General features: G+C 44.1%; 1 long non-coding RNA gene across 1 annotated transcript; it reads right to left on the reverse strand.

Moving 5' to 3' along the window:
• Window positions 1-737: 737 nt before the first annotated feature.
• On the reverse strand, window positions 738-1707 carry LOC125190793. The gene is made up of 3 exons (XR_007170961.1): window positions 1657-1707; window positions 1486-1544; window positions 738-903 (listed from the first exon to the last, which is right to left on the reverse strand). It is a non-coding gene; the product is annotated as an uncharacterized LOC125190793 (long non-coding RNA).
• Window positions 1708-24207: the final 22500 nt, after the last annotated feature.

Here is a 24207-nt window from a genome sequence, read left to right on the forward strand (position 1 = left end):
CGGGAAAGAGGCATACCCTAATGGCATCGTCGTTGACACCATTTAATTTGAGCGTATTGGAAATATCCACGAATCTCAATAGGTGGCGTTTGCATCTTCCGTGGCCCTTCCTGAAATAGGATGCCGTTCAACCCTTTGAATGAGGGGTATGCGCAACTCAAAGTTGCTAGCGTCGACCCGAGGACCCTCGGTGGAAACGTAAGAACGTTCCCATGGTTGAACATGTGCATAACAGGGAGTATCTCCTTGTTTTTCTTCTCCTGTGCCTCTCAAGCGAGCTTTTCGTCCATCAAAAGTTTGACTTGGATCTGCAACCTCTCCAACTCGGTCATGTTGTCTTCCTCTGCCATTGCTAGTCGTCCCCTTCTTATTATCCTACGTGTTCTTTCAAGTTCGTGATCGATCGGCTCTAAGCTGTCCTTCCCAGAGCGCGTTCGCATAAACTACCTGAAAGAGAGAAAAAAAAATTAAAACTAAAAATCAAAATTTGAAAGCAAGAAAATCCAAAGTAGTAAAATCGTCCTTTGGAAGATATCAATCACAAAGTGATATTTAGATTCCGGCAACGGCGCCAAAAACTTGATGCACTATTTATTAGCACTAAAAATACCTGCAAGTATACATGGTATGTCACACCCCAACCCTTATGACTTATGCACTTACTATAAATAAATTCAAATTTTCAAAAGCACACATATTATATCATTTCAAAAACCAACATTTATCAGGTACATATTTCAAAACACTCTGAACAGTAGGGGGACCCTCGCACCACTCTATATATTATACATTTATCTATATGCAAAAATGATGAGGAGGAGAAGGTTGTCAAAAATGCGCCAACCGCCGACCCTTATAATAACTGTAACTCACATCAACCCACGCATCATTGATATCTTATTCCTGAAAAATATTACTGGTTTATATGAGCCACAACTCAGTGTCTATAAACCTTACCTTTAATTCCACAACTCAAAAATCAAACATATTCTTTAACCAATATATATAACAATTATCAACAAATATTAAAAATAATTCCATACACATATGCACATGCCACTTTGTTCGGTTTATTATTCTGTGATAGTTCAAGCCTTGTATCCCCCGGGATTTCCAATATGCCAATATGATTTGACCCGAAGGTCCCACTATGATTGATCCGAAGGTCCCAATATGTCCACTATGATTTCAGATCCAAGACATGACTATCACAGATCTTCTTTAATCAAATGATTCAGCTAATTCCAATATCATATGCAAAACATATCTATTGCACCAATCACATATCCATATCATATTCCACTAAATAATTTCAATTTAATATACTATTAATATATTTATTGCACCAAGCATATATCCCCATCATCACAATTAAACACATATCATATCAGTATCACACCATATAATCCAATTATTTACTTTAACTTAACACAAAACAATCAACCATATAACACATGTAAAATTAAAAGTGTGATTTATACACACCTGATTATTGTAAGTGTTCTACCTGAACTCCTAACTCCTCTTCCTGTTCAACCTTGATCCTATATAATATACCAAAATTAAAAATACTAAATATCATAACTCTCTTCTATATTATAACATGCCCAGAAAGAAATAATTTAAGAAATATAACTATTCCTACTACCCTTCTACCTTCGGACTTTTTTTTTCTCTTCCTCTCAGACTCTAGGTTCTCGCTTCCCTTGTTTTTTTTAAATAAAAAAGTATACTTCAAAGGCCTATATATGGTAAGTTTTAGTCGGTTATCAGAATAGGTTTTACACATATTCATTTTACTATCTCTAAAATCCTTACACGTATCAAACAAAAATAAAATATTATAATTGATGCAGGTAGATAAAACTCTACGTAACTAAAATAAAAAAAGAAATGTACATTTAGTTGATTGGAACTACATCCTTTTACGTAGGCACAATAAATAAATATTATGTGCATGACTTAGTAATTAAAAAAATACTCCTAATCTCACACGTACATATACATATATGCCTAATACATAATTCAATTACTTATAGTTTTAAGCTCAATTCCATGTAATTATGTAATACATAATTGCTAATATCAAAAAAGTATATTTCTAAACACCATATTATATAGAAACCCACACGATCTCTATAATTCTAATAAAAATGTATATCATGTAATAATAATAAAATATGTAATTATGCAATATGATGTATGAATTGGGTCACGGATGTCACAGGGTAGATCTAGTATAGCTAAAGGTCAGTACCGGATTGTCGAACACGGGAAATAAGATCACCAATTGGCTATCTTCTACTAAGCTTCTTTTACTGTTTGGAGAACCAGAGAATTTTGTGAAAACGATTAAATTGAAAACAGAAAGCGGATGAATGTAGCACAAACTAGAGATCAAATAAATGAGATAAGAGAATTTCAGGGATGCGCGTTGATAAGGCTAATTTCATGCATCGGTTATGTGATGAAAAATCACCATTTACTGGGTCTAACACATTGTTTAAGCCATGTGTGTGAAGGAATTCGCCAGGTCCAGGAAGAACTGAAGGTAGTAGACCAGCGAAGGAAGGAGGCGAAAAGTTAGCAGAATCAAGGAAGAAAATGGCTAGACGAAGGGAGTCCGAAGCTGAGGGCAAAGAAGACTATTCACACAAAAGAGCCCCTGCTGGACCCACTTCCACGCCTATATAAGGAGGAGCATGCAACACACATGAGATACACGATTTAGCTCTCAGCTCACACACACACACACTTGGGAAATGGGAATTCTGGGGTAGAGTAGTGGTTTCATCTTCGGAAAATTTGTGCAACACCGTCCTCAAGGAGGGCGAAGATACAATCGTTTACGTTTTAGCACTTGTGTTTTGATTTCTGTCGAACTTCGCTGTTCGAAGTCGATTTACTCGTTTGCTACTTACCGTTTATCTATGAATTTTATTTTACGTCATGATGGTGTTGATTTATGTTGATTTTATGTTTTGAGGAGTTTTGTTTCGGAGGTTGATTGTTATTCTCTGTGTTGGATGTTTTATGTACTTGATCTGGGAAATCTGAGTTGATCTGTTTTGTCGTTGTTGATCTGTGGAGAATCGGCGAATCTGTAGTTATGGAGATGATTTTGATCGGAGTTTGTTTTGGATGCTTGGATCCGGAGTGGATTTGGCATCCGAAGTGTGAATCTGAACATGGGAACTGAATTGTGCATGGATTTTGAATTTCTGCTTTCGTTTTTTCTTTACTTCATCTAGGATAGAGATCTGAGTTTCTGTTGGGTTTCTCGGCGTTTTTCTGACGCCCGATTTGTTGGTCGCCGTTGAGTTGCTAGCGTTGTTCTGTTTTCATCATGTTTCAATTAAATTCCGATGATGCTTTGCGTTTTGTAGGTAGTTAGGCTTAGAGTTGATTATTTTGCAGCTTTTTGGTCGTACGTTTCTATTTTTGGAAAAATGGTCCCCACTGCATGCATCGAGTCTGTCTAGTTAGATTAGGTAGTGATATTACTAGATCTAGGAAGTTTGTTTGAAATAGTGATGATATAATGCCAATCTGTGTTACGTGGTTATTTTCCTGCTCTTAGATCTAGATATAGTTAAATTTCTTTTCCTTTGTCTCGTATAAGTTCCTCAACCCCAAGTTGCGTGGCAGCAGCCATACCACCCAAAAGCCCTTTAAATGCATGATTTCGCATCTGTCCTCGTGGGATCAATCCCTACTTCACTATACTAGTTCTAGTATACGCAGGTTGAGGGTTTTGAAGTGATATTCTCTGTGTCCAAAGACCGAAATCTTTCAGCGTTCCGTGAGTTCCTAGACCTTGTGATCTAGTGGATTCTCTCGACCCGGGAAGCTTGATATACCTTATTGTGCACGCAGTTAAAAATATCTTAGTATCAAATGGCGCCGTTGCCGGGGATGGATGGTGTTTGTTTCAATTGTGTTTACATGGTTTTTGGTGTATTTAGTTTAATTTATTTTTGTTTCGTTGTCGTTATTTCCAGTTTATGAACGCGGGCTCCCATTTCAGAAGTTGGGCTAGTTCATCTGGGTCAGGAAATGCCCGATATAAGTGGCAGGTCAAGGAATCTACATCCACTGTCACCACCAGATCAGGGTTAAGGACAGTAGATCCATTCTCATTCGAATCAGAAAGTGAGAAGGAGTGGAACTCATCGGGAGGAGAGGACCTGAAGTCGTCTACAGAAACAGAGCATTCCAAGACTGAGGGAGAGGAAGACGTAGATATGGCACACTTGGAAGATCCCAATCCGGAGATAGGTTCACTCACCGCGCATCTGGACGGTGAGCCCGCCCATGCCATAGTCTCGAACCAGCGCAAGAGGTGTATTGATATCAAGACAAATGTGCTAGGAGTTTTACCCACATTCTCTGGGCGAAGGAATGAATGTCCTTACGAATTCCTAAACGAGTTTAGTAAGCTGTGCAGCATCCAAAAGCGACCCAACGAGGCGACTGAGGAGGACTACCGTTTGTGTGCAATCCCGTTTGCCCTTAAAGGGGAGGCTAATACTTGGCTGCTGAGGCTCCCACCAGACTCGATCAACACATGGAAGGATTTCAAGCTGGAATTCTTGGATTATTTTTTCCCTTCCAACAAGACGGATGCCTTGAAGAAGGAGATTCAGGAGTGCAAGTAGGAATATGATGAGTCTCTGAGTTCTTATTAGTCCCGGTTCAAGGGATTGCTGGATGCTTGTCCGAACCACAGGATGATAGAAGCGGAGACCTACTATCTGTTTTACGAAGGTGCAAATCCTGAATCAAAGGACTTGATGAATTCCTCGAGCGGGGGAAACTTTACCAAGAATAAAGCAAGTGAAGCCAGAGAGAATAACCTGCACTCCAACAATGACGTGGTGCACAAGCTACAAGACGCCCAATCGGAGCACAAAGTAGCCATGGACATGATGGCAAAGCAGCTGTCTCAGATTGCGGTTTCTTTGAATGAGATGCGGGGAAATGAAGGAAAACTTCCTGCCACAGTCAAGCCACCTGACCGAGCAAACATTAGTCAGATCACCTTGAGATCCGGACGGGGCTATGAAGGACCGACGCTGGAGATCGATGAAGATGCATCCGCACAGGCAAGTAAGGGGAAGGAGAGCCAAGTGTTTCACAAGGACAGCTCTAGACCCAGAGAAGTTCATATTCAGGATGACCTCCAGAAGGGAGATTTAGATGGATCTTTACCTCGAGCAGCTGATCCATTTTTCCTAGATCCAGAGCCTGAGTTAGAAAGTAAGGGAGTGTGTAGGGAAACTGGCGAAACCCCAGCTGGGAGTTCCACACATGCGGTGAAGCGAGCGAAGCCGTTTCCATACCAAGGGGAAGCCAAGAAAAAGAAGGATGATACAGAGGAGCTCATGGAAATTTTTAGCAAGCTGGAAATCAACCTGATTTTCTTGCAAGCCCTGAAGATGCCTGCCTTTAGCAAGTTCATCAAGGAATTCATAGCTGGGAAGACAAAGCCGGACGGAAAGATTGTGATCGGGGAAAATATATCTGCTGTGATACAAAAGAGAAGGATGCCTTCAAAATGCACAGACCCAGGTATGTTCACATTACCCATTTCTCCAGGGGACATTAGAGTCGAGCATGCCATGTGTGATCTAGGGGCGTCTATAAATGTTTTACCACTTTCAATCTACAAGAAACTGACAGGAGTTAGGATGGTCGATACCAAGGTGGTAATCCAGTTAGCGGATAGGACTTGCATCTGTCCTGAAGGTGTGTTAGAAAATGTCATGATAATGAGTCTGCTGATTTCTATGTTATCAAATGAATGATAATGAGTCTGCTGAGTCTAGTGATGTGCTCTTAGGGAGACCGTTCTTACGCACCGCTAAGACCATTATCAATGTCTTTGATGGAACGATTTGACTGGACTATAATGGGGGAAAATATACATTTAGCATAGATGAGGGAATGAAAAGGTCATTAGATGTTGAAAATTTGTATGCTATAGATGTTATTAACCCCTTGGTCCAAGAATATCTTGAGACTGAATTGATACAAGAACAAATTGACAACTCGGAGTTGAGCCATTTAATCGACCAAGAAGTTGTAGGGTAGTGTGCAGCAATGAACAAAATGGAATTGACAGATGAGGAACTAGCAGAAGCCATCATGGAGTTTTGCAAAAATCCCCAAGTCAGCTAGATCAAGGGGATCAGCCCATGTGGCCAGTTTGGAAAATTCTCCTAGGACTAGGAAGAAGACATTACCTGATGTTGCAGAAAAAAATCCCTTGCCCCAGGAGACGAATGACACCAAGAAGGAACTGAAGACATTCCCACCAGGTCTCAAGTATGCTTACTTGGAAGAGAATGAGACATTCCCAGTGATAGTCAACAGTAACCTGACCGAGGAGCAGAAGAAGGAATTATTGGAAGTAATCAAGCGGAACAAGAAAGCAATAGGATGGACCCTCTCCGATTTATTAGGAATCAGCCCTGATCTCTGCATGCACCACATCCGGTTAGAGGAAGGAAGGTGTGAAGGCTCACCGAGACGCACAACCGAAGCTGAATCCGAACATGCGGGAGGAAGTTCTGAAGGAGGTGTTGAAAATGCTCTCTCTAGGGATCATCTACTCCATCCCGGATAGTGAGTTGGTCAGTCCTGTCCATATGGTGCCAAAAAGTCAGGAATACAGGTTGTCAAGAATGAAAAGAACGAATTGGTTCCCACTAGACTGGTGACTGGGTGGAGGATGTGCATTGACTATAGGAAGCTGAATGAAGCCACGATGAAGGATCATTTTCCTTTACCCTTCATTGACCAGATGTTAGAAAGGTTAGCTGGAAAACCGTATTTTTGTTTCCTTGACGGATACAACGGTTATTTCCAGATTTACGTAGACCCAGAGGATCAAGGGAAGACCACATTCATGTGCCCTTTTGGTACGTATGCATACCGAAGAATGCCGTTTGGGTTGTGTAACGCACCAGGAACGTTCCAGCAGTGTATGATGAGTATCTTTTCGGATTTGCTTGAGGTATGCATTGAGATATTTATGGATGATTTTACCGTATATGGGAATTCATTCAGCACTTGTTTGGCCAGCCTTGACCTAGTATTGAAAAGATGCCAGGATAAGCACCTGGTCCTGAATTTCGAAAAATGCCACTTCATGGTGACTGAAGGTATTGTCCTGGGTCACGTGGTCTCTGAAAGAGGGATACAAGTGGACGAAAAAAGGTGGATGTGATATCGAAGTTACCTTACCCCACAAACCAAAAAGAAGTTAGAGGCTTCCTGGGTCACGCGGGATTTTATAGGAGGTTTATTAGGGATTTCGCAAAAATCGCGCAACCGCTCACCCATCTATTGCACAAAGATGTGGAATTCGTCTTTGATGAAGGATGCAAGCAGGCTTTTCAACTGCTTAAGGACAAACTCGTGTCAGCACCAATAATCAGGGCGCTAGACTGGAATCACCCTTTTGAGATAATGTGCGACGCTAGTGACTTTGCTGTAGGAGCTGTCCTAGGTCAAAGATAGATGGGAAAAGTTATGTGATCTTCTATGCATCCAAGACTCTAAATCAAGCTCAGAAGAACTATGATACCACGGAGAAGGAAATGTTGGCTGTCGTGTACTCATTCGAGAAGTTCCGACCCTATTTGCTTGGGTCGAGGGTTATTGTTTTCACAGATCACGCAGCGATAAAGTACTTACTGGCAAAGAAGGAGTCTAAGCCAAGGTTAATCCGTTGGGTGTTGCTTTTGCAAGAGTTTGATTGGGAAGTGAGAGACAAAAAAGGAACTGAGAATAGAGTAACCGATCACTTGAGCAGAATTTTTCAAGGGGAAATGGAAGAGGCCATACCCGATGCTTTTCCTGAAGAGCATTTGTATTATCTAGGGGAATTCCCTAGACCGATCAGTTGGGAGGCAGTTTTGGCATTAAACGGTCTAGGAGAATCCGACAAGGGGAAGCGAACACTAAACGCAGAACCATGGTTCGATGATTTGGCAAACTACTTGGTCACGGGAGAGGTGCCAAGTTCAGAAGAAATTTCCCAGGCCCAGAAAGATGAAAATTAAAAGTGAAGCCAAATATTACTTTTGGGATGATCCTTACTTATAGAAGATGTGCTCAGATCAAGTGATCAGAAGCTGCATTCCAGAATGGGAACAAAGAGATGTCCTGAATCATTGCCACACCTTGGCGTGTGGAGGTCACTTTGGACCAAAGAAAACAGCGAGGAAAGTATTGGATAGTGGGTTCTACTGGCCGACGCTTAATAGATGCGTTCAAGTTTTGTCAGTGTTGCGAAAGGTGCCAACAGACAGGGGGAATTTCAAGCTGGGACGAGATACCCCAGGTCCCGGTGATTGTCTGCGAAATCATCGACGTGTGGGGGATGGACTTCATGGGACCGTTTCCATCATCCTATGGGAACACATATATATTGGTCGCAGTGGACTATGTGTCTAAATGGATAGAAGCCAAGGCCACCACGACATGTGAATCGAAGGAGGTAGCAAAGTTTCTGAAGGCCAATATCTTCAACAGATACAGAGTTCCTCGAGCCATCGTCTCGGATCAGGGAATACATTTTTGTAATCGCACCATCGAGGCTCTGATAAGGAAATATGGTGTGCACCATAGGGTATCCACCCCCTACCACCCTCAGTCTAACGGCCAAGCAGAAATTTCTAATCGAGAGATCAAGGCAATACTGGAGAAGACAGTCAATCCCTCGAGGAAAGACTGGAGTAAGAGGCTCGGTGATGCATTATGGGCCTACAGAACTGCTTTCAAGACTCCTATCGGAATGTCGCCTTATAGGCTGGTGTATGGCCAAATGTGCCACCTGCCCATGGGTATAGAGCACAAGGCGTACTGGGCAGTCAAAGAGATGAGTATGAAGCCTTCAGCTTGTGAAGAGGAAAGGAAGTTACAGTTACAAGAGCTGGAGGAACTAAGGATGGAGTCTTATGAGTCTGCTATATGGTATAAGGAAAGGACAAAGTTATGGCATGACAAGAATCTCCGAGTCAAGGAACTCCATGTGGGACAGAAGGTGCTCCTTTTCCAATCCCGGCTCAAACTTATGCCAGGAAAGTTGATGTCTAAGTGGATCGGTCCATATACCATTGTCGGCCTCCACGCGAATGGAGCTATAGAGATCCAGGGAAGTGCCTCTAACTCTATCCCTTTCCTTGTTAATGATCATAGAGTAAAGGTCTATAGGGATAATTCTGAGTTGTGTGTAGTGGAGGAAGTGCCACTACGTGCACTCCCTATTATCACCTAGTAAGACAAAGAAGTATTCTCGATGAACTCCTGGGTCAGGTAAATTGGTTTACGTTTTTTAACATATACACTGAACCAGGGGATCTCGGGAATACTCAAACGGATTGCGTAAACAGTTTAATTGCGTTGTGAAAATAAGTAAAAATCCAAAAAAAAGAGAGAAAATCTAAATCTTCCAAAAATATTTTCGAAGCACCAGACTACGTAGGAAAATCGTTGTCTTGTATTTTATCCTCGACCTAGGAGTCTGGCGTTTTCATTTTTTTTATATAAGTGTAAAGTCGTGGTCAGGGAAATTAGCTACGGGAAGGAAGTCTAGAGAAGGAATTTTAGGGGGGGGGGATGAAAAAATTTTTGAATTTCAAATTGGCCGATATTTATGGGAGGTGTACGGTTGCTTACATCACGCCCGCAACCGCACCATCCTTTCACCAAAAAGACTAACTGCCATTTTCTCTCTCCAATAATCTCAAACGACGAACACAGATTCTCTCCTTTCTCTCTACTTTGTTTATCTATCAAGAATTGCAAACCCTAACCCGATTTCTTCCAAGTTACCTTTTGATTTCAGATTACAGTGATGGATCCAACTCATACCACAAGGAGTTCACGACCGGAGGCGTCAGCCACGAGATCGGAAACCGTCCAGAACCCATACGACGCGGTTCTTCTGGCAGAGTTGACGCAAAAATTAGGAAGCATCGAGAAGGCGAAAGAGATCTACGCCTTATTCTCGGCTAGCATGATGACATCCGCGGCTGCCGCACCACCGCCGATGATCCCTGTTGTTTCGACGGCTCAAACTGCAGTTCCCCACGACGAGAGGCCTCAAGCTTCAACCAGAGTACCGGACTCTGGTCTTCAACAGGCGGAAACCGCTCCAAGCACAAGTCCACTGGAAGCGGACAAGGAGGAGGCGACGGGTAAACTGGCGGCAGACGGTGGGCTAAATGATGGTGATGAGAATGTAGAGTTCGAGGGACGAGAAAGTGAAAACCCTAACTCTGAGGGTGAGAAAAAGGGGGAAATCCCTGTACTAGAGGAAGTTGTCGAGGGGGAAACCCTTATTCTGGAAGAGTTTGCTAAGGGGGAAACTCCTGTGTTTGAGGAAGTTGTCGAGGGGGAAACCCCTGTTCTGGAGAAGTTTACTGAGGGGGAAACCCCAATGGAGACCGGGGATGAGACCCCGAAGGATTTTAGGGGGACAACCCCTGCGCCAATGGAGGAGGGGGCGACCCCGAGTGATGTCAGGGGGGAAACCCCTGTTTAAATTGAGAGGGGGACCCCAATGGTGGATGATATGGGGGAAACCCCGAAGGAGCCTTTAGAGGAGACGAACCCCGACGATACTGGAGTACCAGAGCCCGTCGAAGAAGGGTAAGATCTGATTGTGGACCTAGTGGATGACCAGGATGAAGACGAACCAATGATTGATGAGAGAGCAGAGAGGCGGAGGGCCAGGAGGAGTCTACTAGACGAGGTGGACAACTTGGTCTATTATGAGAAAGAAGAGTTCCCTGCCCGAGGGACAACAGTTGATGAGGCGGAGGATAGTCGCCTGGCCAAGAAAAGGACAAGGAAAAGCAAACAGGCAGCTGAGACCCAGTCGAAGCGGTCAAGGGAAACTCCCTTCGTCAAGGAGGTTGAGTAGCCACTTTCCCCACTGACCGAAGTTCCCTCCACCGAGGAACGAGCCGAACCTACTCTTGGGTCCGATTCCGAACCCGGAGAATCTGATGAGGAGTTTAACTATGAGCGCCCGGAGGTTTGGCTAACTAGAGAATTGCTGGAGTCAATGAGGCGCTTTGATGATCAGAAAAGAGCCGCAACATACAAGGAGAGATGCAGCGCAGGAAAGATGGCAAAATCAGGCAAGCAGTACAGCTTCGAGGAGCTTAAGATGATTGAATGCGATGAGGAGTTCCGCGCGTGTATCTACGCGATCGAATTTTAGTGGTTATTGAAACACAGCCAGGCAAAGGTGCCGGTGGACTTAGCTCGAGAGTTTTCCTCAACGTTCCGACTCAAGAACACTTCTGACCTAGATGCAGACTCCATCACATTCAGGCTTTTCAACGAAGAACATGAGATGAGCATCAGGGAGTGGTCCTTGAGGATGGGGTTGTTTTCCAGGGCTGACGATGAAGAAGGCATCTGGAATGAGAGAATGGTCGGCGTACCAAAGAACACACCGGGGTTTAAGATACATGCAGCATGGGAGCAGGTCACCCACTCTAATGCGGGGGCGTTCAAATCCAGCTACTCCAAAGCCTCCCACATTGAAGACCGCATCCTCCGATTCGCCCAGACATTTATTAGCTACAATCTGATGGGAACGGCGAACTCAGCTCTGACAACCACTCACCTCTACTTCACCTGGTGTATGGCGAAAGGTGTGAAGGTACATCTCGGCTACTGGTTGGCCCAAGCCTGCCATCAAATGACAAGCAATCCCGCGCGACATATGTACACATGCCATCTCCTCGGCGCTTATCTCCAACGGAACATCAACATGAAGATAGCCAAGACCGCTCCTCTAGTCGTGATGTGTGAGCCCCCAGAGACCTTCAGCGTTGAATATTTCTTCAACAAAGGGCTGCTCTAGGCACACGGCAAGGAAACCTTCTTCTACGAGGTGGGAGATAAGATGAAGACGGAGTCGGAGGCTGTGGAGGCTGTGCCCAGTGAGGAGGTTGAGGAGTTGAAGAATTGAGCGGGGCCCGGGAGGAGATAAAGGCGCTGCGGGGGAACAATGCAGACTTGGCAATGAAGTCCTCCAAGCAGAATGAGCGGATAGCAGAAGCCGTGGAGCGGATGATGACAATGTCAAAATGGGTGGAGAAGACACTCTCCCTGACCCAGCAGAAGGTGCTTCCTGGATCCAGCAGTGAGGTCAAGCAGCCCGGCCAGGGCAGTTCCTCCATCCAGCGACCCCCACACCCGCTCAAGCCAGTGGTCACCCCATCCGCGCTCAAGCCAGTGTTAAACCCCATCTACGTCGAAGTCTCTATTGATAAAGAAACCAGTGTCCAAGCAGCAAGAGAAGGAAGAAGAGGAGCCGGAATTGCCGGCGAAGAAGAAGGTGAAGATGACCCGACCCGGAATCCCATCCTAGTCTGGCTCTCGAGGGGGCCAGACCCAGAAATGAATTGCCCCCCCATGACCAAGTAACTTTTATTTTCTGTATTGTCTTAATTTTTGTTTTTTTATGTCTTTGTTATTGTCTGATAATTGCTATATGTGTTTACCTTCTCCCACTTAGCCCAATGCTTGGTCTAAGTGTGAGAAGTTTGTGTTTTCTTTTAATGTTGTCTTCTCCCACTTAGCCCGATGCTCGGTCTAAGTGTGAGAAGTTTTATTTGATTATATTGTTCGTTGTATGTTTGATTGACTGCCCTTTTTCCCCCCTTCACGACGATGGCTTGGGGACAAACTTGAGTGAAGTGGGAGGGGGAGGGTAGTCAATGCTTGTATGTGTTTAAAATGTTAAGAGTCGTTAAGTCTAGGTTTTGTTTGTGTCGCATGAGCTGGTGAATATAATACGGCATGATCTCCTTAGTGAGAGCAATTGAAAGCAAGATGTATTTCAACTTATGAGCCTTTTCTTTTAATAAGCCGAGGTCAGTCTGGATGAAGTAAGAACGATAGAAGATGCCATAGCTGACTTAGTTGTGAAGCCCACTATAAGAGCGAGTTATAAGCTTAAAACAATTTTGAGCTAACATATGTAAAATGGGGCCGCCACAGAATGCTTAGGGAGAAGAGTCCTGAAGGAGAAAAAATAGGGGGAATTGGGTTATGAAGGTATAAGCTGGAAAAAGTCCAGGGTAAGGAGTTATAAGCTGGACGAAGTCCAAAGAAAAAAAAAAGAGAAAAAAAAGGGAAAAAAAATGGAGGTATAAGCTGGACGAAGTCTAGAAAAATAGGAGGTATAAGCTGGACGAAGTCCTTGGGAAATATGTCTAAGGGTAGGAAGCAATAGTAACCTAACCCAGGAATAAAAGGGGGAACGAAGTGTAGAAAGGAGAAAACTCTCATAACCCGACGCTTCAGTGGAATGACGATAACTTATGAGAGATTCGGTCCTAACATCCCTGTGAGGAATGAGTGATCGAGTGAATCCAACAATTTGGGAAGTAAAGGGCTATCTTGAAGAACTGACAGATTGATTAGGCGGAAGAAGGGAAGGCGTCAATTTGGAAAAGTGCAGCCTGTTGGATTGACCTTAATCTTGTGGGGACGGTTGCCTAAAAGTTGAAGCTAGTTCATGCGTACGTGCTTATGTGTTTTTCTTTAAGTTTTTGTCATTTTGTGTGTCAGTTTGTGTCTAGGTTTAGGAGTCTGTGTTAAGTTAGAGTCTAGAGAGTCGGTCAGGGGATAACCATGCATTGAAATTCGCCTTATTTCTTTTTCTTGTCAATTTGGGAAGTAAAGGGCTATCTTGAAGAACTGACAGATTGATTAGGCGGAAGAAGGGAAGGCGTCAATTTGGAAAAGTGCAGCCTGTTGGATTGACCTTAATCTTGTGGGGACGGTTGCCTAAAAGTTGAAGCTAGTTCATGCGTACGTGCTTATGTGTTTTTCTTTAAGTTTTTGTCATTTTGTGTGTCAGTTTGTGTCTAGGTTTAGGAGTCTGTGTTAAGTTAGAGTCTAGAGAGTCGGTCAGGGGATAACCATGCATTGAAATTCGCCTTATTTCTTTTTCTTGTCTTTATACTTGAGGACAAGTATGGTTTAAGTGTGAGCAGTTTGATAAGGCTAATTTCATGCATCGGTTATGTGATGAAAAATCTCCATTTACTGGGTCTAACACATTGTTTAAAATATGTAATTATGCAATATGATGTATGAATTGGGTCACGGATGTCACAGGGTAGATCTAGTATAGCTAAAGGTCAGTACCGGGTTGTCGAACACGGGGAATAAGATCACCAATTGGCTATCTTCTACTAAGCTTCTTTTACTATTTGGAAAACCAGAGAATTTTGTGAAAACGATTAAATTGAAAACAGAAAGTGGATGAATGCAGCACAAACTAGTGATCAATGAGATAAGAGAATTCCAGGGGATGTGCGTTGATAAGGCTAATTTCATGCATCGGTTATGTGATGAAAAATCACCATTTACTGGGTCTAACACATTGTTTAAGCCAGGTGTGTGAAGGAATTCGCCAGGTCCAGGAAGAACTGAAGGCAGTGGACCAGTGAAGGAAGGAGGCGAAAAGTGAGCAGAATCAAGGAAGAAAATGGCTAGACGAAGGGAGTCCGAAGCTGAGGGCAAAGAAGACTATTCACACAAAAGAGCCCCTGCTGGACCCACTTCCACGCCTATATAAGGAGGAGCATGCAACACACATGAGATACACGATTTAGCTCTCAGCTCACACACACCCACACACTTGGGAAATGAGAATTCTGGGGTAGAGTAGTGGTTTCATCTTGGAAAATTTGTGCAACACCGTCCTCAAGGAGGGCGAAGATACAATCGTTTACGTTTTAGCACTTGTGTTTTGATTTCCGTCGAACTTCGCCGTTCGAAGTCGATTTACTCGTTTGCTACTTACCGTTTATCTATGAATTTTATTTTACGTCATGATGGTGTTGATTCTGTGTTGATTTATGTTGATTTTATGTTTTGAGGAGTTTTGTTTCGGAGGTTGATTGTTATTCTCTGTGTTGGATGTTTTATGTACTTGATCTGGGAAATCTGAGTTGATCTGTTTTGTCGTTGTTGATCTGTGGAGAATCGGCGAATCTGTAGTTATGGAGATGATTTTGATCGGAGTTTGTTTTGGATGCTTGGATCCATTGTGGATTTGGCATCCGAAGTGTGGATCTGAACAGGGGAATTGAATTGTGCATGGATTTTGAATTTCTGCTTTCGTTTTTGCTTTACTTCATCTAGGAGATAGAGATCTGAGTTTTTGTTGGGTTTCTCGGCATTTTTCTGATGTCCGATTTGTTGGTCGCCGTTGAGTTGCTAGCGTTGTTCTGTTTTCATCATGTTTCAGTTAAATTCCGATGATGCTTTGCGTTTTGTAGGTAGTTAGGCTTAGAGTTGGTAATTTTGCAGCTTTTTGGTCGTACGCTTCTATTTTTGTAAAAATGGTTCCCACTGCATGCATCGAGTCTGTCTAGCTAGATTAGGTAGTGATATTACTAGATCTAGGAAGTTTGTTTGAAATAGTGATGATATAATGCCAATCTGTGTTACGTGGTTATTTTCCTGCTCTTAGATCTAGATATAGTTAAATTTCTTTTCCTTTGTCTAGTATAAGTTCCTCAACCCCAAGTTGCATGGCAGCAGCCATACCACCCAAAAGCCCTTTAAATGCATGATTTCATATCTGTCCTCGTGGATTCGATCCCTACTTCCCTATACTAATTCTAGTATACGCGGGTTGAGGGTGTTAAAGTAATATTCTGTGTGTCCAACGACCGAGATCTTTCAGCATTCCGTGAGTTCCTAGACCTTGTGATCCAGTGGATTCTCTGGACCCGGGAAGCTTGATATTCCTTATTGTGCACGCAGTTAAAAATATCTCAGTATCATGCGTTCACAACTATGGTTATAAAAATTCCTCCTACAATACCATAGCACAGTCTATACTTCGATAGGACAAGTCACATAAGTTTTTCCCATGCGGTACAAGCGTAGATTACTAACACTGGGGTTGTTAAGCCTAGATTCGTAACTCTTAGAAGTTCCTAAGACCCTTGTAAAGTCCTCATTCTCAATTAACAGTGTCGTTTTAAGGGAAGCTAATTGTAGTGTCTTTTAAGTGGATCTAACTCACCAACCTCCTCTCACGATTATGTAGCAAGTTATAGCTGATCAGCATCGAATGTGTCACTCAAACATGCAGTATTACGGAATAACTTAAGGAAGAAACGAAGTATAAACAAAACGGATATTAAATAGAAAACAGAATTGTATAAACAAAACGGATATTACTAACACATCCCTAGAACCCTACAAATTTAGTTACACATGATAGAGTAATCTAAAAACATAGTTTGAAGGAAAAACAATGTAAATATAAGAACTAAAGTGATAAAACCCAAAGTTAGAATCCTGTAGCCTTGATCTTCACTTGACTTCGTCTTCAACCTCTTGCACAGTGATGAACTCTCAAATATTTTCGCTCTAGAATTATGAAGCAAAGAGTGTAAAAAGTCGTATCTGAATGAAGAGGTTTAAGGGGGTATATACAGGGAGTAAGTCGAATCCTATGGAGGAAAGGAAAAGATTGGCTAATCTCGGTAAAATCTGAAGAAAATCTGATTAAATTCGTGCACCGCCTTCTCGCAGCGGACCGCTGCACCTTGGCCAACGGTGTGCATTGTCTGATGCCTCTGCGGATTTGGGTAGCGGTCGCTGCATGTCCTACAGCGGTCGCTGCAACACACGCAGCGGGCAGCTGGGCATCTTTGAACGCACCAAAATTCCTTCTTTGACTTTTTCCTATCTTTTTGGCTCAAATATGCACAATTCTCACAAGACATGTTGATAAGTCGTATTCTAAGCCTTGGTTACTGGTCAGTATGTCGTGAAATACATGTATTATCTGCAAAACAGTTGCTTAAGTGTGCAGGATTGAAGGATCCAAGTCAGTAGGTGACGATTCGTGTGATGCAAGTGAAAAGGGCACTAGAAGGGTGCGACACTGACCAGAATGCACGCCAGAGAAAAGGCTCGAGATGGAGAAGGAGGATAGCTGGGATGATTATTTTACAAGGGCAAAAAGGTCAAAATGCGGGAGAAGTCTACCCTAAAAGCAAGGGCAAGCCTCCCTATAAAAGGAGCCATTTGGAGAGAGAGAAGGAGTTCGGTTCGGAGTTTGACAATCACACTTAGTAGAATTCTCTCTAGAAGATCCATCCTTCAGCATTATCTTACCTCTCGTTCCTCGCCACAACCATGGTCACTTGACGTCCAAGAGTCTGCCGGAGAAGTCATCGGTTCGCCTTTCCAGCCAGTTATCGCAGTAGTATAGTAGTATCATCGCCCGGAGTGGCACAAACAATCTTAATCGCTTTCTTAGTTAAAGTTTACTTGTTTTCATCGCTAGTTATTCTGCAAACACTCATCGTTGGTGCTCCTTTGAAGTACTTTGTTAACTTCCAGCTTTTACGTTATGAAGTTTCTATTTCGCATGTCACTTTGGTTTGAGTTTGCTTCATTCTGCCTAGGGAAGTTAGATTTAGTTATTGCTTTCAATTTCTAAGTGTTTTCTCATCGGAAGTTGTTGATTCGAAGTGTAGCTATGTTTTGTGAAGTTCTCGTGCATGAGTTTCTTTTCTGCGTAGTGATTACCACCTTGCATGTCAGTCAGTAGAAGCAAAAGTTGCAGTTACCGTTTAACTTAAGTTTAAGCATTTTAATCGATGGATCTTAAGTTCGAATTTGTGAATCTGAAGTTCAGTCATGGTGTTTGTGTTTATCTGAATTCTGTTAATGCTTGGTGAAGAAGAAAACATCAAAATCAACTTTATTTCCTGTCTAGGTAAAATCTCAACCCAAGCGTGGTAGCTAACCAAACACCCAGGAAAGTCACCACAGTTATCTAAACGTGTCCATCCTCGTGGGATTCGACCCTTACCTCCGCTATACTAATCAGTAGAAGTGGGTTGAGGAAATTTGTTTGAAGTCAGGTCTCGGTCGTCGTATCAACGACTCAGCTGGGTCGGGAATCTCTTCCTGATCAGTTGGATACACTCCAATTTCACATGCGAAACCATCAAGGACCAAGACCAGGTGACTCCAAAATGGCGCCGTTGCCGGGGATGGATGGCGTTCATACCTGTTATTGTGTGTGATCTTTTTGGTGTACATACTGTTTATAATTTTTCTTTTCTTTTTGTTTTCAGTTTATGAGAAGTGGCTCGGCTCCTGGCCAGTGGAGACCAAGGATACTTCCACGAGGAACAATACTCGTTACCACTCGTTCTGGCCTGTCGACAGCACTGTCCGACCTAGGCACGAGTAGCGACGAAGAAAAAGAGGAGCTAGAGTACCAGCTCCCGGAGCTTCCACCCCAACCAGTAAGGACACTAGTGAGGATGGCTGACCATGGTGAGGACGATCCCGAGCTCGCGACACTTACCGCACATGCCGACGGAGATCCCCCACAAGCCATAGTGGTCACCCCAGGCCAGACCGCCTGTGATGTGAAACCCCACGTGATTGCAATCCTACCGACTTACTGTGGGAAGAGTTATGAAGGACCCTACGAATTCTTAAATGAGTTCTGCAAAATCTGTAAGGCACAGAGGCGGCCAGCAGGAGCGAGCGAGGACGATTACAGACTGAAGGCCCTGCCCTTTGTCCTAAAAGGAGAGGCCAACACTTGGTTCATGCGCCTGCCAGCCGACTCCATCAATACATGGGCCGACTTCAAGTCAGCATTCCTAGCCGAATTTTTCCCATCTTCGAAGACAAGTGCATTGAAGAGGAAAATATCGTGCATAAGGCAAGAATATGATGAAACCCTGAGCGAGTACTGGGAGAAGTACATGAGCCTTCTGGAGTCATGCCCCAACCATCGCATGAAGGAGATAGAGGTGCACCACACCTTCTATGAGGGGATGAACAAAGAAACCAAGGATCTGGCAAATTCATCGTCTGGAGGTGATTTCACCCAGTTGAGAGTGAGTGAAGCCAAAAAGGTGCTACGCAAGCTATTGAATGCGAAGAAGACGTACGACAACGCGAGAGATGGGTACAGCAGAGAAAGGGTAGCGAGTGCTTCGGCTACTGACCAGGAGGAACGGATGGACTTGAAGATGGAGGAATTAAAGAAGGAACTGCTGACTGCAATCAAACAGAACACTCCACCACCTTCTCCAACTGGAGGCCAAGCCCCAGCACTACCGTATGATCAGCCGGACAACTCGCCGGATGTGGAGCAAGCGAATGCACAATTCCAACGGCAATTGGATTCCGGGAAAACAAAGAGATGCACCGTGGAGGGACCACCAAAATTTCCGATGGGGAGATGGGAATCAGAATCAGAATCAAAATCAGGGCTCCAAATCAACCCAACCCCCAGCCGAACCAATATCCCAACCGCGGACCAACAAACCCTGACTACCAGTCTAACCCGGGTAGGAAGAAACCGGCATCCTCAGAACCAAAACTCTCAAAACCAGAACCCGAACCCTACCTATGTGCCACCCCATCAGCGAAACTACCAAAACCAAAACCACAATCAAAACCAGAACCAGCACCAATTTAACCCAGGGCCTCAACATAACACCCACCACCAAAACCAAAGTCAATACCAGCACAACCACGATCAGTATAACCCTCCTGCCCAGTATAACCAGTACCCACCGAACCAAAACCAACAAAATTTCTCAGGCTACCAGTCAAACCCACCACCTCAGTATAACCAGCATCAGAGCTCGAGCCAATTCCATCACCCAAACAGTCAGTCGAGGAGGTCCGTGGAGGACATGATGAGAAATGCTTGCCTCGCAGCAAAGCATTAAAAATGACTTGCAGTCCAGTAATGAAACAATGCAAGGAATGCAAAGTGTCCAGAAGGAGCATAGGGCAAATATGGATATGATGAACAGGCAGTTAGCCCAGCTCGCTAACTCGGTGGGCGAAATGAAGGAGAACTCAGGGAAACTCCCATCTACAGTCCATGTACCTGAGAAGGAAAATGTGAGCAAGATTACACTGCGGTCCGGGACAGCCTATAATGGACCTCAGCTCAAGAACCCTATTGGGGAGTCTAATGGAGAAAGGGTGCTGAGCGACGTCATTCCAGCGGAAGAGCTCAAGAGGCCTCTGTCTCAGATGGAGGATCCGTTTTTTCTAAGCGAGAAGCCTACCGTGGAACGAAAGGAGGAAGAAACACAACCTGTGAATGAGCAACCGGGAGGAGTAATGCCCACATCGAAACCTCAATCCCAGGAGGAGCCAAAGGGAATTCCACAAGGACTGACTGGAGAGGCTAAGGGAGAAAAACCGTTTCCATATCGGTTTGTGACGAAGAGGAAGAAAGAAAACCCGGTGGATTTCATGTCGATCTTTGGGAAGCTGGATGTCACTATACCATTCCTCCAAGCCGTGAGACTGCCCCCTCTGGGGAAGTTTATAAAGGAGTTCATAGCCGGGAAGGCCCAGGAAGATGGAAAGATCATGGTGGAGGGAATAGCATCGGCCATTGTACAGGAGAAGCTACCACCCAAGAGAGCCGACCCAGGTATGTTTACCCTACCCATAACAATTGGAGATGTGAAAATCGAGCATGCAATGTGTGATTTAGGAGCATCTATCAATGTTATGCCGTTATCCATTTATAATCGGTTAAAGGGGGTAAAATTGTCGAATACTAGGGTGTTAATCCAATTGGCTGATAGGTCATGTATTAACCCTGAGGGTGTGTTAGAAAATGTGTTGGTCAGGATACAGAACTTTACTTATCCCGCTGATTTTTATGTCATTAAAATGAGTGAACCAGAAGCTAGGGAGTCTAGCGGGATATTGTTAGGAAGACCATTTTTAAGAACGGCTAAGACAATTGTAGATATGGCCGAAGGGACAATATGCATTGACTTTAATGGTGAGAAATTTGTCTTTGACATCAACGAAGCCATGAAGAGACCAATAGATTCTGAAAATCTATGTTATGTTGATGTAATTGACCCCCTAGTCCAAGAATTTCTTGAGACCGAATTATTGCAGGAAAAGCTCCAAGCCTTGGATGTGTATGCCCAGGCTGATGTGGAAGCAGCCGCATGGTGTGATCTGATCAGTAGCCGAGGGTTGACTGACGAAGAGATCGAGGAAGCAATTATGGAATTCTGTCAGAAGTCAGAACTAGCAGGATCCGTAGGGGCCGTGGTACCGGCCAGTAGGGAGGAAAAATCAGATGCTGAACAGGAACAAGAGGAGGATTCAGAGAAGAACCCTTTACCTACGAGACACACTACCCCCGCAAGTGGAGTTGAAAAAATTGCCAGCAAACACAACCGCCTCCACACGAAGCGTCTCAACCGGACGACCGACTGCAACCGGTCAAAACCCTCAACTTCCCACCACCCTATAAAACACCCCACCGCCTACTCCCCTTCACTTTACAAACTCTCACCTGCACTCTCTTTTCCACAACCGCAACCCCCACTCCACAAAATCCAGATCCACCCACTTCAACAATTCCATGCTACGGTTGGTGCAGCTCTACTTAGGCTACAACCTGCTGGGGCAGAGTAACTCAGCCGCCAGAACGTCCATGACAGAATTGTACCTAGTGTGGTGTGCTAAGCGTGGAAGAAAACTACACTTGGGATTCTGGACAGCCTACCAATGCCATCTAATAGCCACCTACCCAGCCAGAAACTTGTCCCTCTGCAACATCCTAGGAGCTTTCGTGCGCAACAACATCATCATAACAGAGGCAGAGGACCTGTCTCCAATGTACATGGTCGACGCTCCTGGCCTATTTAATGTACCCTTCTTTGTCCGCACCAACTTGGTATATTATAGAGAAGGAGTACCCCAGTTCTACCCAATGGGAGAAGCCCCTGGGGGAAAGGGCACAACAAGGCCAGGAGGTGCAAGCTGCCCCGATCGACCAAGCGCAGAGGCTGAGGCAAGAGAATCTGGAGCGGGCAGTGACTGAGCTGGCTGAGGAGAATAGACAATCGCGGGCAGAGATGGCGAAATTGACAGCCCTAATGGAGAGCGTACTAAAGGAGTTGGCAAGAGGAAAAGCAAGCAATGAAGCTGGACCAAGCGGACATGGAGGACAAGAAGCTGGAACCACCGGACCTGAGGAAGAGGAAGATGATGAGCAAGAGAAGGATGATGACAACCAAACCGGACCTGCTGAGGAAGAACCAACGGACCCACCTGCACAGAACCCTGCACCACGAAGGAGCAGGAGGAACATCTGATCGAACCACCCCAACTGACCAGTTAGTTTTTCTTTTTAATTTTTTTTTAGTGTTTCTTTTATTATGTTATTATGTTTTTCTTTGGTGCATATGTTATTATGTTTTCCTTTGTGTTTAGTCGTGAGCATGTTACCTCACACTTAGCCTACTGCGTAGTCTAAGTGTGAGGAGTTTATATGTTTATATATCATGTTTGTAAATATTTTGTTCTGTTTTGTACATCTATGTTTATATCTGAAACTCTCCCACTTAGCCTATTGCATAGTCTAAGTGTGAGAAGTTTTTAGATATAATATGTGTTTGTTATAAGTGTGTGTCCGTCATACTAGCCATTCCCACTTTTCACTTCACAGCCCGTATCTGGGGCAGACACTTGTGAAGTAAGAGGGGGGAGCTAATGGCCAGTATGACATGTATATATGTGTTAATTGAGTCAGTACATGTTAGTTTTTTTTAGGGTTTGTTAGGTCTAGGAATTATGTGTTATGTTTTATTGAATGGGCTTAAAACTCAACTGCCTCGAACTGACGGTGAGGGGAATTGAGGGAGATAAGACATGCCGGAAAACGGAAACCACCCCCTCCAGTAACCCCTAGTCAGTATAGATGATGCGAGTATGAAGGAAAAACCCAACCCTTAGGTCAGACACGAAAGCCCTCTTAAAAGGTGAGTTAAAGGCCTAAGGTGGAACCACTTTCCACTAAATACTGAAAAAAAAGAAGAGAGGCTACCACATGATGTCTAGGGTGAAGGTGACCGCGTGTAGCAAACCCTGAAGGCAGTAGGAAACCCCCCGCAAAAAAAAAAAAAAAAAAAAAAAAAAAAAAAAAAAAAAACCCTACCCTTAGAACCCCACTTTCTAGCCTGACTTATACCCCGAAATAAACCATCAGCCACTGGAACTGTGTGCGTGCAAGGCATGAGGCAAGGAGGCAACTGCCCAGGAGGACATACAAAAGGAACCAGCTGAAGAAAAGAAAAGCAAAGAAAGAAGGAGAAAATCGATCTGGAATTTCCAGGTCCAAAAAAATAAAGAAGGAATAAGGGTGGCAAAGCCACAAAGAAGAAAATTGAAGAAAATGGTCGCAGATACTTGACCACAAAAGACGAAGGAGGAAGAAGGAATAAGGGTGGCGAAGCCACAAGGAAGCTACTGACCAGTTGGAGGCCAATGTCAGAAATTGTCCGTCCGAAAAAGAAGCCCTAGCCAGAAGCCCGAATGCACACAGTTCTCCCTCATCAAAGTAAATAATTAGTTTTTGAACTTAGAGCCTTAGGGACAACTACCCCAAACGCTACAAGCCACTAGCCCCATTACAAGCCTTAAAGACCTTCGGGAGCTGCATGTGAGATCCGAGTCCGAAACATCCGTGGTTTAGCATTGAGAGAAAATAGTCCTAACATCCCCTGTGAGGAATGAGTGACTGAGTGAACCCAGTGTTTGGCCTAGGATTGGGTGATCTTGACAAGCAGATATACTGACTGGGGAAGAAAAGGGGGGCGGCGGAAGTTCAAGGCTGCCTAAGGCCGGATTGCACCTGATCTCGAGGGGAAGGGTGGTTGAAAATATAGCCTGTTCTATGTGTTTAAGTTAACTATATGTGTAGGTGTTTGTGTCGGTCAGGCGGAGTAACCAGGCTCGAATTCGACTTATTTCTTTTTGTTTGTCTTCACAGCTTGAGGACAAGCATGTGGTAAGTGTGAGCAGTTTGATAAGTCGTATTCTAAGCCTTGGTTACTGGTCAGTATGTCGTGAAATACATGTATTATCTGCAAAACAGTTGCTTAAGTGTGCAGGATTGAAGGATCCAAGTCAGTAGGTGGCGATTCGTGTGACGCAAGTGAAAAGGGCACTAGAAGGGTGCGACACTGACCAGAATGCACGCCAGAGAAAAGGCTCGAGATGGAGAAGGAGGATAGCTGGGATGATCATTTTACAAGGGCAAAAAGGTCAAAATGCGGGAGGAAGTCTACCCTAAAAGCAAGGGCAAGCCTCCCTATAAAAGGAGCCATT

The sequence above is a fragment of the Salvia hispanica genome, chromosome 5 (assembly GCF_023119035.1).
Source record: "Salvia hispanica cultivar TCC Black 2014 chromosome 5, UniMelb_Shisp_WGS_1.0, whole genome shotgun sequence".
Taxonomy (NCBI): Eukaryota; Viridiplantae; Streptophyta; class Magnoliopsida; order Lamiales; family Lamiaceae; genus Salvia; species Salvia hispanica.